At 44.8% G+C, this 20437-nt stretch overlaps 1 protein-coding gene across 2 annotated transcripts in view; it reads right to left on the bottom strand.

Moving 5' to 3' along the window:
• gatad2b (GATA zinc finger domain containing 2B) overlaps positions 1-20214 on the bottom strand; it is a 45161-nt gene extending 24947 nt beyond the window's left edge. The window contains exon 1 of one of the 2 annotated variants that reach the window (XM_010748418.3): positions 19368-20214. The gene's annotated coding sequence lies outside the window, so the exon portion shown is untranslated. The remainder of the gene's footprint in view (positions 1-19367) is intronic. The other variant, XM_010748422.3, reaches the window with a different exon arrangement.
• Positions 20215-20437: the final 223 nt, after the last annotated feature.

Here is a 20437-nt window from a genome sequence, read left to right as displayed (position 1 = left end):
GGCGGTTAATAACACTTTCTTCTTTGGTCTGACACACTTATTTACTTTACACAGACTTCCCAAACCAATGTAGATAAGGGTATTGTTTTTGGTGTCCTTGGGGACCGTGAGGCAAAAATGAGCTGCTGCTGCAGGGCCCCTATTTACCCCCCACCACCACCACCCACCCATCCTTCCACCCTCCCCTTGTGCATTGTGTAAAACGTTCTGCGCCGAAAGATTACACGGCTCCGGGTTTATCTGATTAAAAAAAAACACAAATTAATTTAGCAACAGGCAACATGTAAGCACAGTCTAAAAAAGCTCGACCCCGTTCAGGGGAAGGACCTCGAGATCAGGTAATAAAAGTCTGCCGTTGTGCTTTAAGTGCTGCGTATTCCCTCGCTGCGCAGTGAAACTGGGGTTTGCGGAGGCGCCGTGTGAATCGGGGTTGACTCATTTTGCCTTGAATATTAGTGCAGAAACCTGGGCATCGTCTTAACACTGATGTCGGCTTCAAACGAGCCTTAGTGCTATAAAAATATATACACACACCATACTGTATACAGCGATTACACGGAATATTTCCAAATGAACAGTAGATATACACAAAGAGGAGGCTGCGCCTTCACCTCCTCTGCTCTGGTACAATCAGACAGTGTGACAGAGGTTTACTGTAAAGTTTGGGAACAAAATGGCTGCCTCGAGATGCTCTGCACTAAGTTGCGTGATGCCTGCAGTCAGGATCGTATAGAACAGGCAGCCATCAGCAGTTCTTACCGCCGGCATGTAGGTCATGTTAATTGTGGCAGTGCTGAGCTTTAGGCTGTGTGTACGGCCCGGGCTTTGTGCTGAGGTCACACCGGGTGAACAGCAGGGAAGCTCTGCGCTCAGGAGTCTCATCGCGCAGCATGTCCGCGTTTATTGGGAGTGCTTAGCGGTTGTTGCGAAGACGTTTTTCACGTCTGTACAGCGCGGCTGCGGCAGCTCGTTCAGCAGATGGGGGTTCAGGCTCCGTTTGTCTGTAGTCGCTCATTTTAAATGTCTGTACAGACGATTTCACGCCATTAACCTGTGTTTTGTCTGTAGATGATGTGACAGTCAAATGATGGTTTCATCTGCAGCGACTGCTGGTCAACACTCGGCTGTCTGCTGCATTGAAACACTGCAGATAAAGTTGGAAACAAAAGTCAAAATGTTTAAGAGATGCAAACTGCTCCATCAGTATCAGACTTGGTACAGCGGGAGAAAAAAGAACTGCAAAGGAGACGCTCCGGTCACGGACCTGGAGGACTCGCACACCCTGAGGCTGCAACTGTTCGTGTATTTGTGCTGAACGGTCACAGTACACGGGCACCAAGCGGCGACCTCCGTGGCTGGGAAATGAAGCCGATGCAGTTCCTCAATCAGCCACTTGAGGCTGGCTACAGAACGAGTCAGTTTCCATAAGCCCCCCATGTTAAAATGTCCAACTTCACAGCAGAAATAAACACGTTTACAGCCTGGTACACAAAAACTGTTTTGTATTTATTCTTAATTGTACTGAGGATGTATTTTTTGCCAAACTGCCACGGTACACGGTATTTAAGGTGCGCAAAGTTCTTGATACCAACAAGATTCTGCATCACTACAGGACGTGATCGTGACTTTGCAGATTGTCTTTTGATTTTCTGACCGCAGCTGGACGATAAACATTTCAACACCGCTCTCTTGCATTGAATTGCAGGTTGAAGGTTAGGCTAACAGAACCTCTTCGGGAAACCGTCACTTTAATATGTTGGGAGATGTGATAGACGGATGCAGAGAGTATTCAGAAAGCGGACATGTGGGCACATTTTGGACTAAATGAAGTGGGACGCACAAACTGGATAAGACTCCCGCTGCATGTATAAACGCGTTGGCGTTTTTTTTTTTACGTCTGTCACCGGTAATAACACAGCGAGCAGCTAATCGGCCAAGAACGAAGCAGGTGCCGTCAAACTTTGCCGTCCAACTCCGAGAGAGGCAAGCGACTCACTCAATCTGTCACACAGGAAGAGACGGCGATACCTGCGGTCTACAGAGACACTAAAGACGGGTAACGGAGTCAATGAGTAGTCGAGTAGATATTCCATGTGAATCCTGGACTTCTGTGACATCACCTCGAGGCTATCATACCCCCTTTTTTTATTTAATTACACATGGCAACAGACTACTGGACTCTTGAAGCTGACAGGCCCAATGTAGGTAGAACCAGGCTGAGCAGGCCCATGACGGAGAAAAGCTCAGTTCTGGCCAGAACTTTATCTGGGAGCATTAATTATCTGTTTTAGTTACAAAATTAATTCAATTTCTGTATTTTAAAAACACATAACTCTGCGTGTGTGTGGGTGGGTGGTTCATTGTTAAAGATCTACAGATGTGATTTCATCTGAATGCATATACACAGCATATAAAAACACGTACGCCCATACAAATACATGCATGTAACAACACGTAGTGGTGTCCTGCTGGGAGCATTGATCGCGGTACACAGTGTTCTGGACAGGAAACTGCAAAATCACGACTAAAAATGTTTGGAGCTGTGGGATTCTTTTTACTCCTTAATACAGCGTTGAATTATTATTAGAGGTTTGTGTATAAGAAGTGGAATAATATAAGAACACACACGCAGCAATGCTCTGGTGATTCATAGTGATCCACAATGAAATGGTACACGGCTCTACGTCGAACTATTCGTACGGGGACGCCCCCCAAACATGTTTCATCCGCATCAATATGCACGGTGACTGAATACATGAGCCACGCTGCAGGCTGCAGACTGGTAGCACCGGAGTCTTTCTGTGCAGATGCAGCAGACGAAAACAGAGAAAATAACGAGCGTACAAAATAAAATGCGTTGTTATATTAAGCCACCCAACAATATAACAAAAAAACACCCATAAATTCACTGTACTGCGGCCAGCTTGGATACTAAAATGACACTTAAATGTGACTGCATCAATAATTATAACTCAATACTATCATATATTATTTTATATTGTGTAATGTGTGCCCATTTTGGCCACATAGAAAGAACTTCACATACACTTTCTTGATACTTTTTAGGACTTTTACTTTGAAAGAGTGTTGTTATTGTACCGTTTTACTTCTACCTGTGATCTTGTACATCGGTGCCATAAATATATCACAGGGCGGTGTATCAACGTTTAGTATGTAGTCAAACCTGACTGTCAAATCACATAAATAAAGTACAGTTCATTAATATTTCAACAATATTGAAGGGAACATTTGATGATCTGTGGATCTGAGATTTACCCTCTGTTCAGATTTGAGTGGATATGTTTGCTCAGAAGCTGCCCTGTGTTTTTTTTCTCTTTGTAACGCTGGTGGCGCTTCACATTTCTGCTTTTAATAAACCGCCACGATCCGTTCTGGATCCGGAGCTCTGATTTCACGTCTACTTTCCTCTTTTTTAAAGAGATGCCATGTGAAATTACTTTTCTCTGACTCACTCGTTTCACCGTCTCGTCTCCCCTGTGTGTGTCTCGCTCACTGACTCGAGTCACACGGCGCTTGTTGGAAGGCGTTTTTGGATTTGATTGGCTGGTGCAGGCGTCACGTGGGAGATTTACAATTTGCGCGATTGGTCTGCGAGTGCCGTAAAGGCTGGAAAAGCTGCGCCGGTTCAAATAGAAAATGATGACTGGGACACTGGAGCAGAATTTTAACTTGCACGTTTGTTGAATTATGAGAAATAGCACCATCTTGTAATGTGGATTCAGACTTTATTTCAAGACCAAACACCTGAGCTGCTCTGTGAGGGCAAAAACTAGTAAAGTAAAAATTACAAATCGGTGCAACTGGTGGAGATTGTTTCCAACTACAACTGGTCCAAAAACTCTGTGGCAACCAGTTTCCATGATATCAGGAGGCCGGTGATTAATTCAGACTCATATGGTTATTAAAAAAAAAAAAGCATCGTGTATCCGGGCAGCTTGTCACGTCACCCTCGGAGCAGAACAACAAAAACAAGAGACAGCCTGACTGACAGCAGCAACAACACACGACTCGCCACAGCACGTGGACGTCTCCACCTGTTTCACTGATGCTGCACCTTTGTGACACACAACGGCAGAAACTCACACAAAGTCCCGGGCCCGGGGTTTCATGTCCAGGTCTGACAGGAGCTTCTCTGTGTCTGTGTGTGTGTGTGTGTCTAATCATACCTACAGTCTCAGGAAACTACCAGCGGCAGCTACCATCTGGCTTCTTTAGCCAGTGCTCGAAACAAACAAAAAAAAAAAAGATGGAGAGATGTCCGGGAACAACAAACCCCTCCCTGTGCCAAGAGGAGGCAGCGGCTCGGCTCGCTGGTCCAGCTGACACACTGGAGCAGCATCTCAACAACACACACACACACACACACAGTGAGCCTGGCTGTAAAGGATGTTGATGACGGGGCTGCTGGGAATATGACCAACATTTGCATATGGCCAGTTTTTGACACTAATGAGGCCAATCAGAATGGAGCCCATAGCAACAGAGTTGTAATTGGTTGTGTAGGGGGCGGCTTAAGGAGTTTGATGGTTGTGGGATGCAGATTCGGAGCCAATGGGAGTCGAGAGAAAGGGATGCTGGCGGTGTTTTGTTGTCGGTCGAATTGATTGGTGCGTTGACTCCGCGCAGCAGAAGAAGAAGAAGGAGAAGGAGTCGCATCCAGCAGGACCGCAGTGTAATAATTACACACACTTTCACCTGCTGACTGCGAACACGCAGCACGTAAGGCGACACACACACACACACACACACACACACCTTCCACCTAGCACTCAGACACAACGCCGCTCTTTATTAAACTAGACAACAGCTCATTGTGGGCGTTGCTATGACAACCGGTCGTCTATTTTTAAGCCGTGCCACTAATCAATTCCTGTTCTGCTGTCGCCTGAGGGGAGGGGGTGTGCATGTGCGTGTGAGGGTGGTGGGTACTGATGGGAGGGGAGGGGGGCAAAGGGGAGGAGGAGGAGGAGGAGGAGGAGAGGAGGAAGAGGAAGAGGAGGAGGGGTGAATGTGCAGTTGGAGACAAAGAGCATAGCAAAAGAAGTGAGAGAAAGAAACAGTGTCGAGGATTCATCTCATACCAGCACACAGCGCGGCTCTTCATCCACGTTTGCTGTCTGATTGTTTCCACGGCAACCGGCAAAAAAAAAAAAAAAAAAAAAAAAAATTTACAAAACGGCTGCTGACATCGTTAGCCGGCTCGTCAGAAGGTTATCTCGTGATCGCTTTTTTGATAATTGGTTAATCGCTTTGAACCATCCGGTTGAAAAGCCGCAAACCGACTGGTCACAGGCTGTCGTGATTTTTGGACGAAATAAAGCTTCATAAAGACGCCGTTTATCACAATATCAGAGACAAACAACTGCCTCTGGATGATTCAAATAAAGTGTAATTAAACTCGAGACGTCCTGAACAAAGCTGATCGAGATCCGAACTCTCTGCTGCGTTCTGTCCACCTCAGCACGCCGAGTGTTGTGGCGCTGCTTCTCGTTCGTTCTATATAGCGCGAAAATGTCACTCCGTATAACGAGGGGACGTGAAAAATGATTCGGGCGCACCGCTGAGTGACTCCCGAGTCAACTCTGTAAAAGATATGACTGAACCGGTCACCTCTGCTCTGCCTGGCCTTTCCACGGAGAAGCCAGGCGGCGGGGAAGAGGAGCCGCTTTGGAGCGGGGTTCAGGGTCATGCCATCCCCCGGAGAAAGATCCCGGCTGTTAAAGCGCAAAATTTGGTGACCGCCACCATCACGTCGACGGATTTTACTGGGTTTAAGACGTATGCTCGATCATATATCAGTGCAAGGACGTTCCACTACATGTACAATGACAGCGGTGACAACTGAGCCACGGCCGGCATTATCCTCATATGACATCGGGCCTGTTACCTTGACAACATTGCCTTGCTGTAAAAAGCACAACGTAAATACAGAGAACTCATTCATTCTTGTGGGAAGTCGTGGACTTTTTAAAGCTCACCATCCGATCATGAGTGTTGTTTTCTGGAGGTGGCAGGACGTCCGCCCTGTATGTGCAATCAAATTCAACACCTAATGTGTTTTTGTCATCAATTATTTAGCCGTTTAACACTGAAGATGACCTCCCAGCTGAGTGCACACACACACACACACACACTTCTTCTCTGTGAACATCCTCGCTTTGTTTTGAAGCGGAGGCTAGTGTACACGCACAGCCGGGTCGCATCTTGTTTATCAAAACTACTTCATAAGTAGCCGGCTGGACTCGCATGAGTCACCGGCCGGCTGTCTGTCTGGCAACCGGCACTTGTGAAAAGTTCTGAAGGACGTGAAGAAAACATTCATGTGACACGTCACTACAACTCGAAAGCTCCTGAATCAACAACTCCACTATCTGGATGTGCTGCAGAAGCCGGTAGGCTTACACGTGTTATTCCAAATTCATTACACGTATTTAATCAACATGTCATATCTCCTGCTGCTCATCTCATTTTCAGGTTGTAGCTACAGGTTGTCAACATTAATTAGGCTGCCATTAAAAACTAATTTCTGCCTCTCAGCCGACGAAATGTGATTATAGGTCTGAAGCAAACCTGCGATTTGATGACTGATTCGATATTGGATTCAGATTCAATGAAACGCGACCAAAAAAACTTCGATATCAGTGAGCCCGCGGTCACAACCTCCAACAAGGACCGGATGCAAGTGACAAAGACCTGATCCCCGAGCCACCTCCTCGCCCATTAACGCCATTATCTGTGCCTCTCATGTGATTTGATGCATATCTCAGTTAATGTATAAGATCCAAATATCCAACAGACACGCACGCGCTCCGTAAACCTCGAGTTGCTGATCATTTGAGGGAGGTACAGGAGGTACGCCGCGCGCTGATGGAAGCGGACGGACATCCTCCGGAGAAAGGGTTCGAATTTTCATCGCAGCCTGCCACTTGGATGATGCAACGTGTGTGTAAGTGGAGACTTAGGCGGGTTTTTTTTTTTTTTAAAGGGTTGGACTGGGAGAAAAGATCAAGTGTTCATTATCAGCAGTTGGATTCGTCCCGTGGGGATCATGAATATTTACGGCACGTTTTATAGCGAAGCCACAAACCCCGGACAGTCTGGCCTCGATGACGTTCGGGGGTCGCCAGACCATCAGGAGACATGATGACACATGACGGTGTTTGCTTGGGCAGACTGACCGATATCGCCATCTTGAAGGAATTATGGGATTAATTGCTGAATCTGAACCCGTCCGCTGCGAGGCAGCTAAGGTGACGCCGCGGCCTTCTGATACGACTGTCGGGGCTAGACGATTAACCGCTTCTACGTTTTAATTACGGCATTGATAAAAACATTAGCGAGCTCTAGGAAACATGAAAGTTCAGCCGGCGACTGTTGATTTCTCCGTCTATAAAGACGCCTGTGGTTGGCAGGTGTAGTCAGCTGTGACTAATAATATTAATTCAAAACACCAAACTCTTGGGTGTTGTCTGGTTAATAAGCTGTGTGTGTGTGTGTGTGTGTGTGTGTGTGCAACTCTTACATCTTCCTCAAAAACACCAACATAGTCTGACTCTTTGTCTACATCAGGAGGTCTCAACCTTTTAGAGTCGTGACCTCCAGAATAATTAAAAATCAGATTTTGGCTTAAATTAATGTTTCAGTGCTTTGTGCATCAAAGAAATATAAGAAATAGAAATATGTGTTAAAATGCATTCTGATCTAAAGCTATGAGGTATTCTTGAGTTCTTGTCCTGTGTTGAACCTCATAAAAAAAAAGGTCGACTTCCTGGCTTTAACAATCTGGCTGATTGCGTCACACAGTGTTCAGACATTTAGCAGTTGAACGTCACGATCGCTTTTGAAAATGTAGTAACGTCAAAAACCACTAAAGTAATCTGTAATCTGTCTGAAGACGGCTCGGTGCTTGTTTGGAACGAACACGGACGGTTTGAGGAATAGACGGCATATGTGGCTGTGGCCATGGCCATGTTGGCTGTCGTGCCTCTTCCGCCTCCCAGGTAATCTTTTTAAAAAATTGGCAAAGATGTGGCTCATTGACGCCAAACAAGCCACCTGTAACAGCACCCATGCTGGTAATCCTGCATAACTTTAGGCCTTAATATAATCTGAACAGGTGAGTTCTATAGAAATTGTCATGAACGATGAAATCAACTACAGAGACCAAAACTTTTTTTTGTACCAGGCTGTAAACATGTTTATTTCTGCTGTGAAGTTGTGACATTTGAACATGGGGACTTATGGAGACTGACTCACTTCTGGAGCCAGCCTCAAGTGGACGTTTGATGAACTGCAGTTTTTGGCACTTCTGCTTTGGCTTCACTTTAAAAGCAACCTCCGTGCTTAAAAGTTCAAGTCAACTTTATTGTCAATGCTGCTATATGTACAAGAGTATTGACATTTCGTTTCCCTCATATCCCAAACGGCATAAACATGAAATATAAAATAAAAATATACAAATCTAAAAAATAAATACAAGCTAAAAGACATCCGTGTGGCAATATGGCACAGTGTAAACAGAGTTATTAGTATAAATATAAGTATGGTATATGGCAGTATGGACGTGGCAGTAAAAAAAACAACCACCAACACGGCCTGGAGTTTAATTTTTAGAAACATAATCCCAATTTAAGATGCGATAACGATCAAAAGAGCACAATTAGACCTAAATAAACAACAACGCCGTTAAGTACAGCGTCAAATAGTTTGGTAACTTGTGGAATCGATGGATGTTTGTGGTTTAATAGAATAAAATCATTTAAAAAAAATGACGTGTTGATAATAAAGTGGTCTCTTTATGAAAGCCAGCAACTGAAAAACAATAAAAATGTAAACAGTGTTACTTTGCTCTCAGAGGTGAAGCCAGACATGCTATTTAGAGGAATATGTAACTAATTATTGCTTATTGTCAGACAACGGGAGACGTGTGTTTCTCGTTGCCGTGGCACTCTGCTGCAAATTAGACTCATGTTCCTTTAAAAAAAAAAAAAAAAAAAGAGGCACGGACGTAATTTTCTCTCTGTTTTTTCTTTTTGTTTTGTTTTTTTTCTAAATTTTTATTTATTTTTTGCCGAGGGAACGGAGCGCAGTCGAAACGCATCGAGCCAGTCTGAGCCGGTTTGTAACCTCAGGGTATGGAATTATCTCTTAATATGTAGCCGTTAGTGGTCAAGACGTCACACAGTAAGACAGTCAGGGAGAGAGAGAAAGAAAGAGACAGGGTGGGAGGTGAAGAAGGAGGAGGAGGAGGAGGACGACGACGAGGAGGAGGAACAGCCCCGGTGTTTTCAGAGCAGAAAGAGGAAAATCTCTTCCTTTAAGAGCTGGCACTTTGACAAGAAAAGACTGAGTGCAGAACTTCAGACCACAGGGTGGGGCAGACACTGTTTCACCAGCCAAACGAGAGAAAAAAGAAGAAAGGAAAGAAAGAAAGAAAAAAAAAAAAGAAAAGCAGCGGGAACATGAGACATTTAGTCAGAGCGAGGCACACAGAGGTAGCACAGACATCTTAAAATGGGGCTGAATGTGGCAGCCAGGAGGAGTATCAATACATGGCGCGTAGATAGAAACGTGCCAAAGACAATCAAGTACAATTAGAGGATCACACACACACACACGACATGTTAACAGCACACACCGAACGCACGCAAACACTCATCAGCGGAGTGATATTAGTTACACTAATCCCTGAATTACACAAAGCCAGAGCAGGGCTCAAATTCACCGTCACATCACGCTGCATTCTGGGTATTTCAAGGAGGCTAATGCATCATTGTTAGACGCTGGTGTGTGTGTGTGTGTGTGTGTTATTTTAACATATGGAGCAAATGTTACAGATGCTATTTTTAGGCACACACACACACACACACAAACCACATCTCAGCAGATTTGTGACTGTAAAAATGAAAAAGCGAACCGGACGGAACAATGTGGGCCGAGGCGGCAGCGGCAACTTACATTGACTCGAGTATTTGAGTAGTTTAAAAAAAAAAAAAAAAAGGTGGCATATATCGGGACACGTTGGCCGTGCTGCTTCTGTTTATTGTTTTATGCATTAATGCACGCTCCATTAGGAGGATGACGGTGTCTGATCCCACCACAGCTACGCCCCATCGTGACTCTCCTCGCGGCAGAGAGTCGGATGAGGCAAAAACATCCTCGGCCTCACTTTTTTTTTCTCTTTATATGGCTGTGAAACAGCAGCTAGGAGCTAATATTAACAGTGCAGCAGGTCAGAGCTCATGATAGATATGGGGCATGTATATCTGAGTCCCAAATCATAATAAAAAAAGGGTGGATGAAGCAGGACAAAGAAGCTCACCTGCCAAATCATGACAAGGCCTCCAAGTCATTTGGTCTCTGGTTGGAGTTTCTTCAGTGCCAGGATCTGCAGCTAGTCTCTGAGATTGTTATAGTGGCATCAGAGTTTTTGGATTGTTGGATGTCAGCTCGAGCTCTGAAACACTGTGACGGACATTTTTCACTACTTTCTGACGTCTTAGAGACAAAGTGAGTAAAGCAGCAAACTATCGGCAGATTGGTTCATTATTAATAGTCTAGAATTGTGGATAAATACAACCATGATCTGATCATGTCAAGAGCTTGTAAGACAATGACAGATCGCTGTAGCGTCACGTCACAGACTCTTAGTTTGGTAGTTTTCTGAAGCCGCCTCGGTCCGGTGCACACAGACTACATGCTCTGTACGTCGACGTATGGGATACTGAAGCGACTTGTCAAGGTTGGAGCGAGTTCTTCAGAAACCTTTAACTGGACAATGTCAACAACGAGCGCTGAGGTTGGGTTTCGGTTCAAGATGAGCACGGTGACCACTGTAAACATGAATGGAAACACACTGAACATTTTTACAAAATGATTATCAGAATGACTAACTTTATTTTGCTTATAGCACTTTAACACTTCCCAGCATTCATAACTTGAACGATGTGAGAACAGTCTGAGAAAACCACAGTTTCACGATGACAATGCACAACACTACAGACGTATAAAATCACAATGTTTGTGTTTGTTTCTCTACTCTTTTAATAAAAACCAGAGGCAGGTGTTCTGCCCTTGAGGAGATTTACCTGCCTTTGTGGCGAGTTTCAGTTATTTGCCGTTCATAAGTGCATAAATTAACAAATTATTAACTCGACCTATGTAAGAAATGTGAATTCTGTCTCTGTACCAACACACAGCTGCTGGTGAACTGACCAGAGCCGCCACAACAACCTCCAACTTCCAGTTCCTGCTGACACTTCATTTCTTCCAGCCCTGAGCACATCTGTAAACTAGTTTAAAGCCTCCATGAATCACTCGTACATGTAAACAGCACAGAGGTGCTAAAGATAGGTATGGGTACAATAAAGCGCCATGGGATGAGGAATGCATTTTCAAAAAAAACCTCGTCTTCCAGCTCTGCGTGTAAACACACCGACTTCTTCGCCTCACATAAAGACGTCCACGTTACAGCGGGATGTGATCTGTGCAGACTCCCGTCGGGCATCGGCACTGCAGAAACGCCCCGAACGTCCCCGATCCCGACCGTGCCCTTCGGTGCACAGTGAGCATTAGGACGATTGCATTCAGACAAAGTTGTCTGGGGTGACCTTGTGCGGCACCTGGCTAAATGCAGCACAGCAATGCAGCAATGATCTGCACACTGCTTATTCACCGGGCTGGATTAGTCACAGCTGCACTACCGCTGACTGCTGGGCCCTTTTCTCTCCACTCTGAGACAAATGAAACAGCGTTTTGCCCCCCCTCACTCCCCTTTCAGTTTTTTACTACAGCGAGCTCGCCATGACCGCCACTCCCCTTTGCTTTATCGCTTTACTCTACTAATCACAAATCAATTAGTGCCCGGTTACAGGTATTACCCACGCCCACTCCAAAATGAATTTTTCTAATTAAGACTTCTTGATTATGCTGATTCCTCTCGTCTCTCTAACGCGATACAGACTCTTTTTGAGGTCTTTGCATGAGAAAACTTCGCCGTGACACGGCAGGTCTTCGGATTACTCATGTCAAAACATGACTCGTCACATCACGGAGGGTGGATTAAAAACATAAGAACTGAAGATTTCAAAAAATTAAAACCACCATGTTCTTCTTGGCCGCAATTATCCGAGTCCTTTAAATATTAGGTATCTGCTGATGGCTATATTTACATAACAGGAGAACATACTGACTGACTTTGGCACAATTTATTTCCCACAAGCTATGTGATCCAAATACTGATGGGTCCTGATTCAGAACTATCACGCCGCTCGGTGTAACTATAGAAACAATCCAGCCCACTGCTTGTACGGCGGTGTTAGAGAGTGCCTCACAAATGGACTGTGACTGTGCGGTGATTGGCACCTTTAAAAACAGGATTTAGTGGCATCTGAATGTTGCAGTTGCGGACTGTGATAAATTGAATACCCCTCGCCTCACCCTACCCCTTCCTAAGTGTGACGTTAAAAAGCCATTACGCCGCATCTAGAGCCAATGTTTGCTGGTCTCTGGAAAAGGATGAAAAACCAGATTTTCAGGTGATTATACACTAATGAAATTATATTTAATTTCTGTCATGTTCTGTAAACAGAGCTCCCAAATAAAACCATGTGTCTCACGGCACTGGATTAAGCAATAACTTTTTCCAGCTCGTGGCGTGCGTCCACCAACAGTCGGTTGTTCGCAGGTCGACTTGTTTCACACAGCTAGTATATTATCCTCCAGCTTCATCCTCCGACCGGCAAACTGGACTGGACTCGCAAGCGTGGTCATTCCCTGGAGCGCTCTGACTGGACTGTGAGGGGGGTCAACTCCCGCGCCCCCTTTTGAATACGCGTAGCCGTTAATGAGTACTACTCCGTTTATGTAGGCCAACTTGTGTAAACACTTTTGCAGGTCTCATCCTGAGTATTTTTGGCCTGCTTTATTTTTTTTTCCTGGGATCCTGAGGAGGCGTTTACTGTTGAGAAACAGTCTATTGTTGAACTGACTGTGTTGTTTAGGTTGGAACAGGGCACTTATTGTATAATACGCTGTGATGAACTACAAATTGAGTTTATCTGTTGTCTGCTCGTGCTATCTGCTCATTGGTATTCCGAGGGTCGCGTTACTTAATGGCACGTATCCCGTTGTGGGGTTGACTGGCACTAAAGACCGAGCTAAAAACATAATCTGTCAGATTTCGGCTTCAGACGCCGACTTGTCTTGTCAAAACGCTACAACTGACGCGGGGAGCACTTTAACCAGACAACAGACGAGCTTCGGTTTGTTCGCTCATCAGGTTTCTCTCGGAGTCGACGTTAATTAACATCAGCTCATCTGATCTGCCGGAGACGTTTTACCTGGTGAAAATGGTTTTGTCAGCGCGGCTACAATGTTTTGTTCACTGCCTTTTGCTAATGAGGAAGAGAGAAAGAGAGAGAGAGAGAGTTAGAGCAGGAGCTTGGCATTATTATTTTGCCAAACTGGACATCTGAGTCCGACGGAGCGGTGCCCAAATGATTGTTCACATTCCCATACTAATTTTTAGTCAGATTTGAGCGAAACGCTCACAGTGTAATGGGAGAAGAGCTCTGCCGCACTAGCAGGACCGAGGAGGAACACATTTACATTACAGCAGTGCTTTAGGATATGCCAAGGCTGGTGGTTTTCGTTCCATAGAAATGTGACAGTTCTGCTTCTTCCTTACACTTACTGACGTGAATAAATGGGGGGAAAAAGAAAAAAAGAAAGACAGATTCATGAAACGATACATTTCCTTATGATGCGGTCCGATACGACACCATTCGCCATCGGCATCGAAATACGGGCGGTGAAAGGCGATCGTGGTGATTTTTTTTGTTTTTGACGAAAAAAAACCCCATGATTCTTGAAGAGTAGGAGAAACTAAAGCTTCGCCGATCGATATTTCTATATCAGCGGTGGATCGAATGACCGACACCGAGTCTGAAAGGTGTCACTTGTAGTGACGAACCTATAGATTTTCTTTAACTAGTAAACTCTTCAGAATTTTTAGCAACATACATAAATGCATGTACAGCGTCGACTATAAATATAAGAATGTATATGAGTGCGTTAATATTTATCATGTATTGTGCGTTAGACGTGGACCCCGGGAGGATTAGCTGATTGCCACGGTGTTGGCTGACTTAAAACACACAAACCAATAAACCTACGGAGAATTATCACTTCGCGGCGGAGTGTTTGAACCTCTTTTAGCTGGTTGTTCTGGTCGTGTGCTGCCCACACATTCTGTTCTCCAGCTGAAAATAAGCTACACGCTCCAAAACCCCACGGTACACTACCTGCACAGCACCAAACAGACACAGACACAGCTAGAGACTCGCTGGTGAACATATGGAGCAGCTAAAGAGACTAGAGCGAAGCCATCATTAATGTTATTAGCAACACCTGTGCGTCTCTGTCTATGACAAGTCAAAATGTCTGCTGGGAGGAAAAGAAAAAAAAGAGATTTGTTAAGGAATACTGAACCGAGAGCACGTCAGACAGTCAACAGCATTACCGACTGTGACCTCCTTCGATGAGAAACAACTGGTCTGTGTAAAGATACAGATGTTTTTCTTTTAAATACTTTTTAATACAGCTGGGCGGGTGAAGGGTGAAGAAGAAGCAGCCACCGTGAACAGGTTTTTTTTACGCGAGGAGATGCGCGTGTCAGAGAACGTCGAGCTTCAGGCTTCGACATGCCACTCAGGTAAGGGAGACCTTTTGAAGGTGAGATCAGTCCCCAATTAATTCAAGCGAGCCCAGCCCAAAGTCTTTAGCAGATGTTTGAACATGATACACTGATGCTGAGGGTAGACAACGGCACAGCGACTACTTCAGCCGATCTTTACGCTTCCTCAGACGTGGTGGAAACAAGCAGGAATAGTTGCTGAGTTCAGTTCCTGTGGAACTATTTGACTGAAATGGGGCAACAGACAGGGTACTACGATTACACCTACTGGAAGGTTTCCAATTGACTTGTCTTGGGAAAACATGTAATATCCTCACCCAAAGAATCCAGTTGGCTGGTATGCGCACGTAAACGGGGTTGACCTGTTTTAAACAGGTCACTACCCTTGGAGTCCAACCACCAGCCTCAGGCTGAATTGTAGACCTTCACGAGGAACCGTCGCTGACTTTAACTGAACTATGATCAGTGCAATAATGCAGGGAGCTCCTGCTGCTGTGTTAAGGACGTAATGATGGGGAAGGCCCTCTGTGAAGTTATCTTATCTAGACTAGAAGATAGAGCCAAAATGTGTGACGCTGATGAAAGGGTTCGGTCACGGTAGCGTCTCGGAATGTAAACGTTGAGGTGTTGAGGCCGAGATGACAACTCGAGACGTACGGATCAGTTTCAAACAAGGAAGTCATGCTTTGGAAACGATGAGGAGTTGATAAGATATACACATTCCCGATATTCACGCACGGCAGGCATCCGACATGACAGAGTTTGGAATGACAACACTGATGTTCATCAACATTTCAAAACGTAAAGATTTCTTTGATTCAATGCGTTGCATTTTCGTTCACCACCTTTTACTTTTAAGAAACAACAATCAAACAGCAAACCAGCCGGAGAGATTTTGGCTCTATGAAGTTTGATTTTTTTCTGCTTGGCAAGATTCGTGCTTCTGGAGTACTTCTGTTTACATTTTTTTTTAGGGCGCAACTTCCCAAACAGCATCGAACTAGGTCGCACGAACTGATCTTGGCGTATCTAAAAAGGGTTAAAAACCTGCCGTTACAGCCTCCTCCTGGACACATGCCACCACTTCCCCCAGGTCTCTTTTGTGTCCTTGTAGTCGCAACCCCATGAATCCTACAAATGGACATAAGTGCACCGTCCAGACAGGTCCCATTTTGAGGCCATTCATTCATGAAAAGTGACAGAAATAGTGGTGTGAGCCTGAAAGATGAGTTTCAACCTTGTCTATGTTGACACCTTCACACAGCTGGCCAGAGCACGCGTGACTATTCGATTGTCACATTTTGACCCTGGAAAGGTGGTTCCAGATGTTGACAAGCACTTTTTAGGCATACAGAGGTCTTAATGTGATCTGACTTTGACCGTTTTTCCTGTAGTAACGAGGACACACTAATCATACGGCGGTACAAAATAGCAGAAAGACTCGTTTTACAAATCTACTTCTGGGACATGGATATAAAATACTCAAATTTGCGGATACACATTTGCTCCCAGCACTCACGAAATTCGATGCAATGATTTGCTTCATGCCTGGATTCACCTCTGCACGGTGCATGCAGGCTAAGTCCATCACAGACTGATTTCCCCATCACCGCCTCGAAAGAACACACAAGCTGTATCCCCGGTCTGTTGGCTCCATGGATAACCGTGGAACAATCAACCAGACGGCATCAATCAATCAATCATTCAGCCACATTTCTCTGCGTGATGAAGTGTTTTCCATCTGGTGGGAGGTGAGTCTAAGACCAGCTGTATGTGTCCACCATGTCAGATTTTGTTTCACCTGAAACCACAAGCTGTTTATAGATTTTTGCTTGAGAGCTTCAGACGTGATCCTCAGTCCATTACGGACCATTACGTCATGCGTGGTGAAATCTTGGGATTCAATATTTTCGCTTTCATTTAAAGCAGTCGAATTAAATAATCAACCATCGGTGGTGGTTGTGTACTACACAACAGCCTGGATTTAGAAATGTGTGATAATACTTGTGGTGTTGGTTGCTTGCCAGACCACTGCCAACCATACCTGATAAAACCACATCTAGCTTTTGAATACCTATGGATGTTCTTTTCTCTGATCTTTAACTGTCATTGTTGTTGATTCAGTCATACATATTTAATGTTCGGGAGACAGGCTTCAGGTACAGAGAGTCCAATAGTCTGGCCAAAACATCAGCTGATTTCAATGAGCATACTTTCTGCGGTATAAAATACCAACATATTTTTTAGGTCGTTTTGAAACTCCTCTCCTGTACATATTTATGCAGCACCAACGAGTTTGTTTCAACTCTCCTTGAGCTCAAGACCTGCAACGATTACTCTGTTTGTTTAGTTGTTAAATGACTATCTTTTATAATCAATTCATTATTTTGAGTCATTTTTAAGAATAACAAATGGACAAAAACAAGACATTTGAGGATGCTACCTTGGGCTCTGAGAAACAGATTCACTATTTTTTTTACATTTTATGGACCAAATAAAGAAATCAATTGTCTAAACAGATTAATCAGTGATCAAAATAATCATTAGTTGCAGCCCTATTGAGCATATCTCTAAAAGAAATGATACAATAAACAAATGTGAATCTTTCTTAAATGTTTGTTTTATGTTGACAACTGAATATCAGCCGATTTATCAATACCCTAATTATTAATATTGGCCTCAAAATATATGTATTATTCGTCCAGCTGTGCTAAAAAGTGCTGAGGTTTCACACTCAGCCAAACTGGGAAACAGTGGTTCAATAAAGCTTAATTATTGCCAGACAGGTAACAGGTGACTGACAGATTCATGTATCAGGAGAAGCGAGTACAAAGTAATTCGAAAGTCCTCTATGAACTAGATAAATCACAACATGGATTATTCCAATAACAACCAGCCAGATATCCCTAATCGCACTGCATGCATATTCATCGAGAACTACACTACAATACATGCTGTATTAAAAAAAAAAATCTGTCACAACAGTATGGTAGCCTTCATCTGTATTCTACTGTGGCTGCCAGGGGACTCTGAGCTGGAAATAGGAAGAGGAAGGACTCCCATCATTGAGAATACTACAGTTCATTCACACTCTTCAACAGCAGGGACCATTCATTCATACAGACCCACTATCACTATGTGAGTGGAGGGGCTGGAGTGTATCAAGGTCTGCCAACTTTTCTTTTTTTTTAAATCTCAGAACCAAATGCTTTGCCTTGCTTTGCTGTCGGAGTTAGGTTATTGCCACACTCGGGTGAAAATTTGTGAAGTGAGCACGAGGCGACGAGAGCAGAAACAAACAGCTGGTTTGGAAGCGACACACTCTGTGCTGAGGAGGAAGGAAGGGTTGCAGCAGGGGGTTTTATGGCGAGCAATGACAACCAGAAATAAATGAAATATTGTCAAAATGTTCCTGTAAATACTTCTTGAGAGAGAGGAAGGTCCTCCCTCTACTCCCTCACCTCATTTAACCACCACCTCCTCCTCCATCTCACAGACTGTACACACTGTACACACACACACGATCACAAAGGCAAGTGTTAGCAGTCATGTGTGGATCCATCTGCATGTGACTCATGTAAATCTTAAAAAAAAAAAAAGGAGCAGTGCAGCAGAAGAGAGGAAGAAGAAGAAGAAGAGGAGAGGAGGAGGAGGAGGAGGAGAGGCCAATTCTGGTCAACAAGGCACGAAAATGAGGCTCCTGTATACTGCAGAATAATAGGCAGCACACATTAAATATTGATCCCCCTCCTCCTCCCCTTTTCGTTTGGTCTCTAACGTCATCTTAGACATCTACCTCCGTTTAATCCGTCCTGCTCAGGAAACAATCAGCACCGTGTGGGCCTTTGGATAAAGCAGCTTGGCCCCTTTTTTTTTTTTTTTTTTTTTTACAGTAAAAAAAAAGAAAAACACGTTGGTTATGCTTGTCAGGCGCCAGGGCAGCCATTTAGGTGCATATGGAGCCTCTCTACGTAAATGGCTGATGCATTTCGGATTTTTCTTCCTAATTGCTGAGAGCCATCACCACCACCACCACCACCACCACCACCGGCCTCCTCCTTCTTCTCCTCCTCCTTCTCCTAACCTAACGCGTTTTTAATCCGCCACTTTATTTAAAAAACGAGTATTTCGGAGCTCTCTTCTCCTGGTCTGTGTTTAACCCCCCTAGAGAGAGAGAGAGAGACTCCGGATCAAACAATGAAACGGATTGGAGGCATTCCGCACAGCCGTTGTTTTTTTTTTTTTTTTTTTTTTTTTTTTAAACCCTCCGACATCACAATGAAACCACAACATCTAACCGTTAACTGTTATTTATATATATATAAAAATATAAATAAAAATATAAAAACACAAGTCAGCCGTTAAGAGGTTCTTTTTTTTTTAAAAAAAGTAGCCGTTAGCGTTCCAGTCGCGCGAGCCCCAAGACCTTTAAATGTGAATTAACAGTCCGAGGCGACGGGGGCTGTTCGGTCGCCAACATGTCAAAGCCCCGCATCAATAAATAGCCAAAGCAAAGCCGCTCCATTGTCTATCAGCATATCCACCGGCAGGAAAACGACACAACAACTAGCCACCGACATGAATCCCGCCGCTGCCATTTCAAAACATCTCCCGCCGGAGCCCAGGCCTCTCCGCACATCCTCGGACTCACCTTATGTCTCCTTTCGCCTCGGTGCGTACCGTCTCCGGGTTCACGGTCCGGTCCTGACGCGCTCTGCAGCGGCTCCCTCACCACCAGTTCCCCGGCACCGGCAGGCAGCACTGAGCCGTTGATTGGGCCTCGGCAGACGCTCACCCCCTCGGTGCAAGCCAGACAGGGAGCTGATTGGTCAGGCGGGCCTCTCCGTGAAGCCCAGACAGACAGCTGATTGGCTGCGAGCTCCCCCTCCAGCACATCCAGACAGACAGCTGATTGGTCCGCCGGCCGTTATCGCTGGGAGCACTCGGGCGGGTGATTGGTCGTTCATTTCCGCGGCGGAGACAGGGAGAGATCTGATTGGCTGGTAGTAGTGTTGTTGTCTGTGTCTGGATGGAGAGCCATGTTAACTCCAATGGGGCTAAAGAAACAATGTGTTCGTTCACGTTCATTAAAGTAACCGGGTCGTGACAGGATTTCTAGATGAATTCTTTAACGTAGAGTCGAGACGGCTTCCTTAACCGAAGTCAGGGATCAGGATCAACAACAAGGTTGCCACATTAACACCGGATAACCCTTATGTCTAGTTATCCCGGGTTCCTATGCACACATGTGCATGACAAAGACCCAACACGGGGCAAACAGAGCTGTGACAGCGGTGCAGAGGGGTGATAGGAAACGTCATTACTCCTATGCAAAACGCAGCAGCCGTCTGCAGGCTGTCTGCTGTCTGTGCTGACAAAGAAAAACTTCATCCTGCAGCCTCCTGCACTAGAAACGGATCAAACATATTGTCATATGAATATGATCAGCCGCATGCACCTGCAGCCGGTTATTACGGTGCAAATGCATCATCTTACATATGCAGGCTTGTGTACACGTAAACAATGTGGACGATGTAAACATCTTGGCTCATCTTGACGTTCTCAGTCTGTCTATAAAATGTTTAAATGATAAAAAAAATTGAATTCTCAGTTTGCAATTTGTTTTTACATGGATGATTCCAGCTGTGAAGGGACAATAGAGAGCCATCACTAATAAGATACCAGTGGACTTGCTGACCTACTTTGCATGTTGAAAACATA

Source organism: Larimichthys crocea, chromosome XIII (genome assembly GCF_000972845.2).
Source record: "Larimichthys crocea isolate SSNF chromosome XIII, L_crocea_2.0, whole genome shotgun sequence".
Taxonomy (NCBI): Eukaryota; Metazoa; Chordata; class Actinopteri; family Sciaenidae; genus Larimichthys; species Larimichthys crocea.
This window is presented reverse-complemented; position numbering and strand designations above follow the sequence as displayed.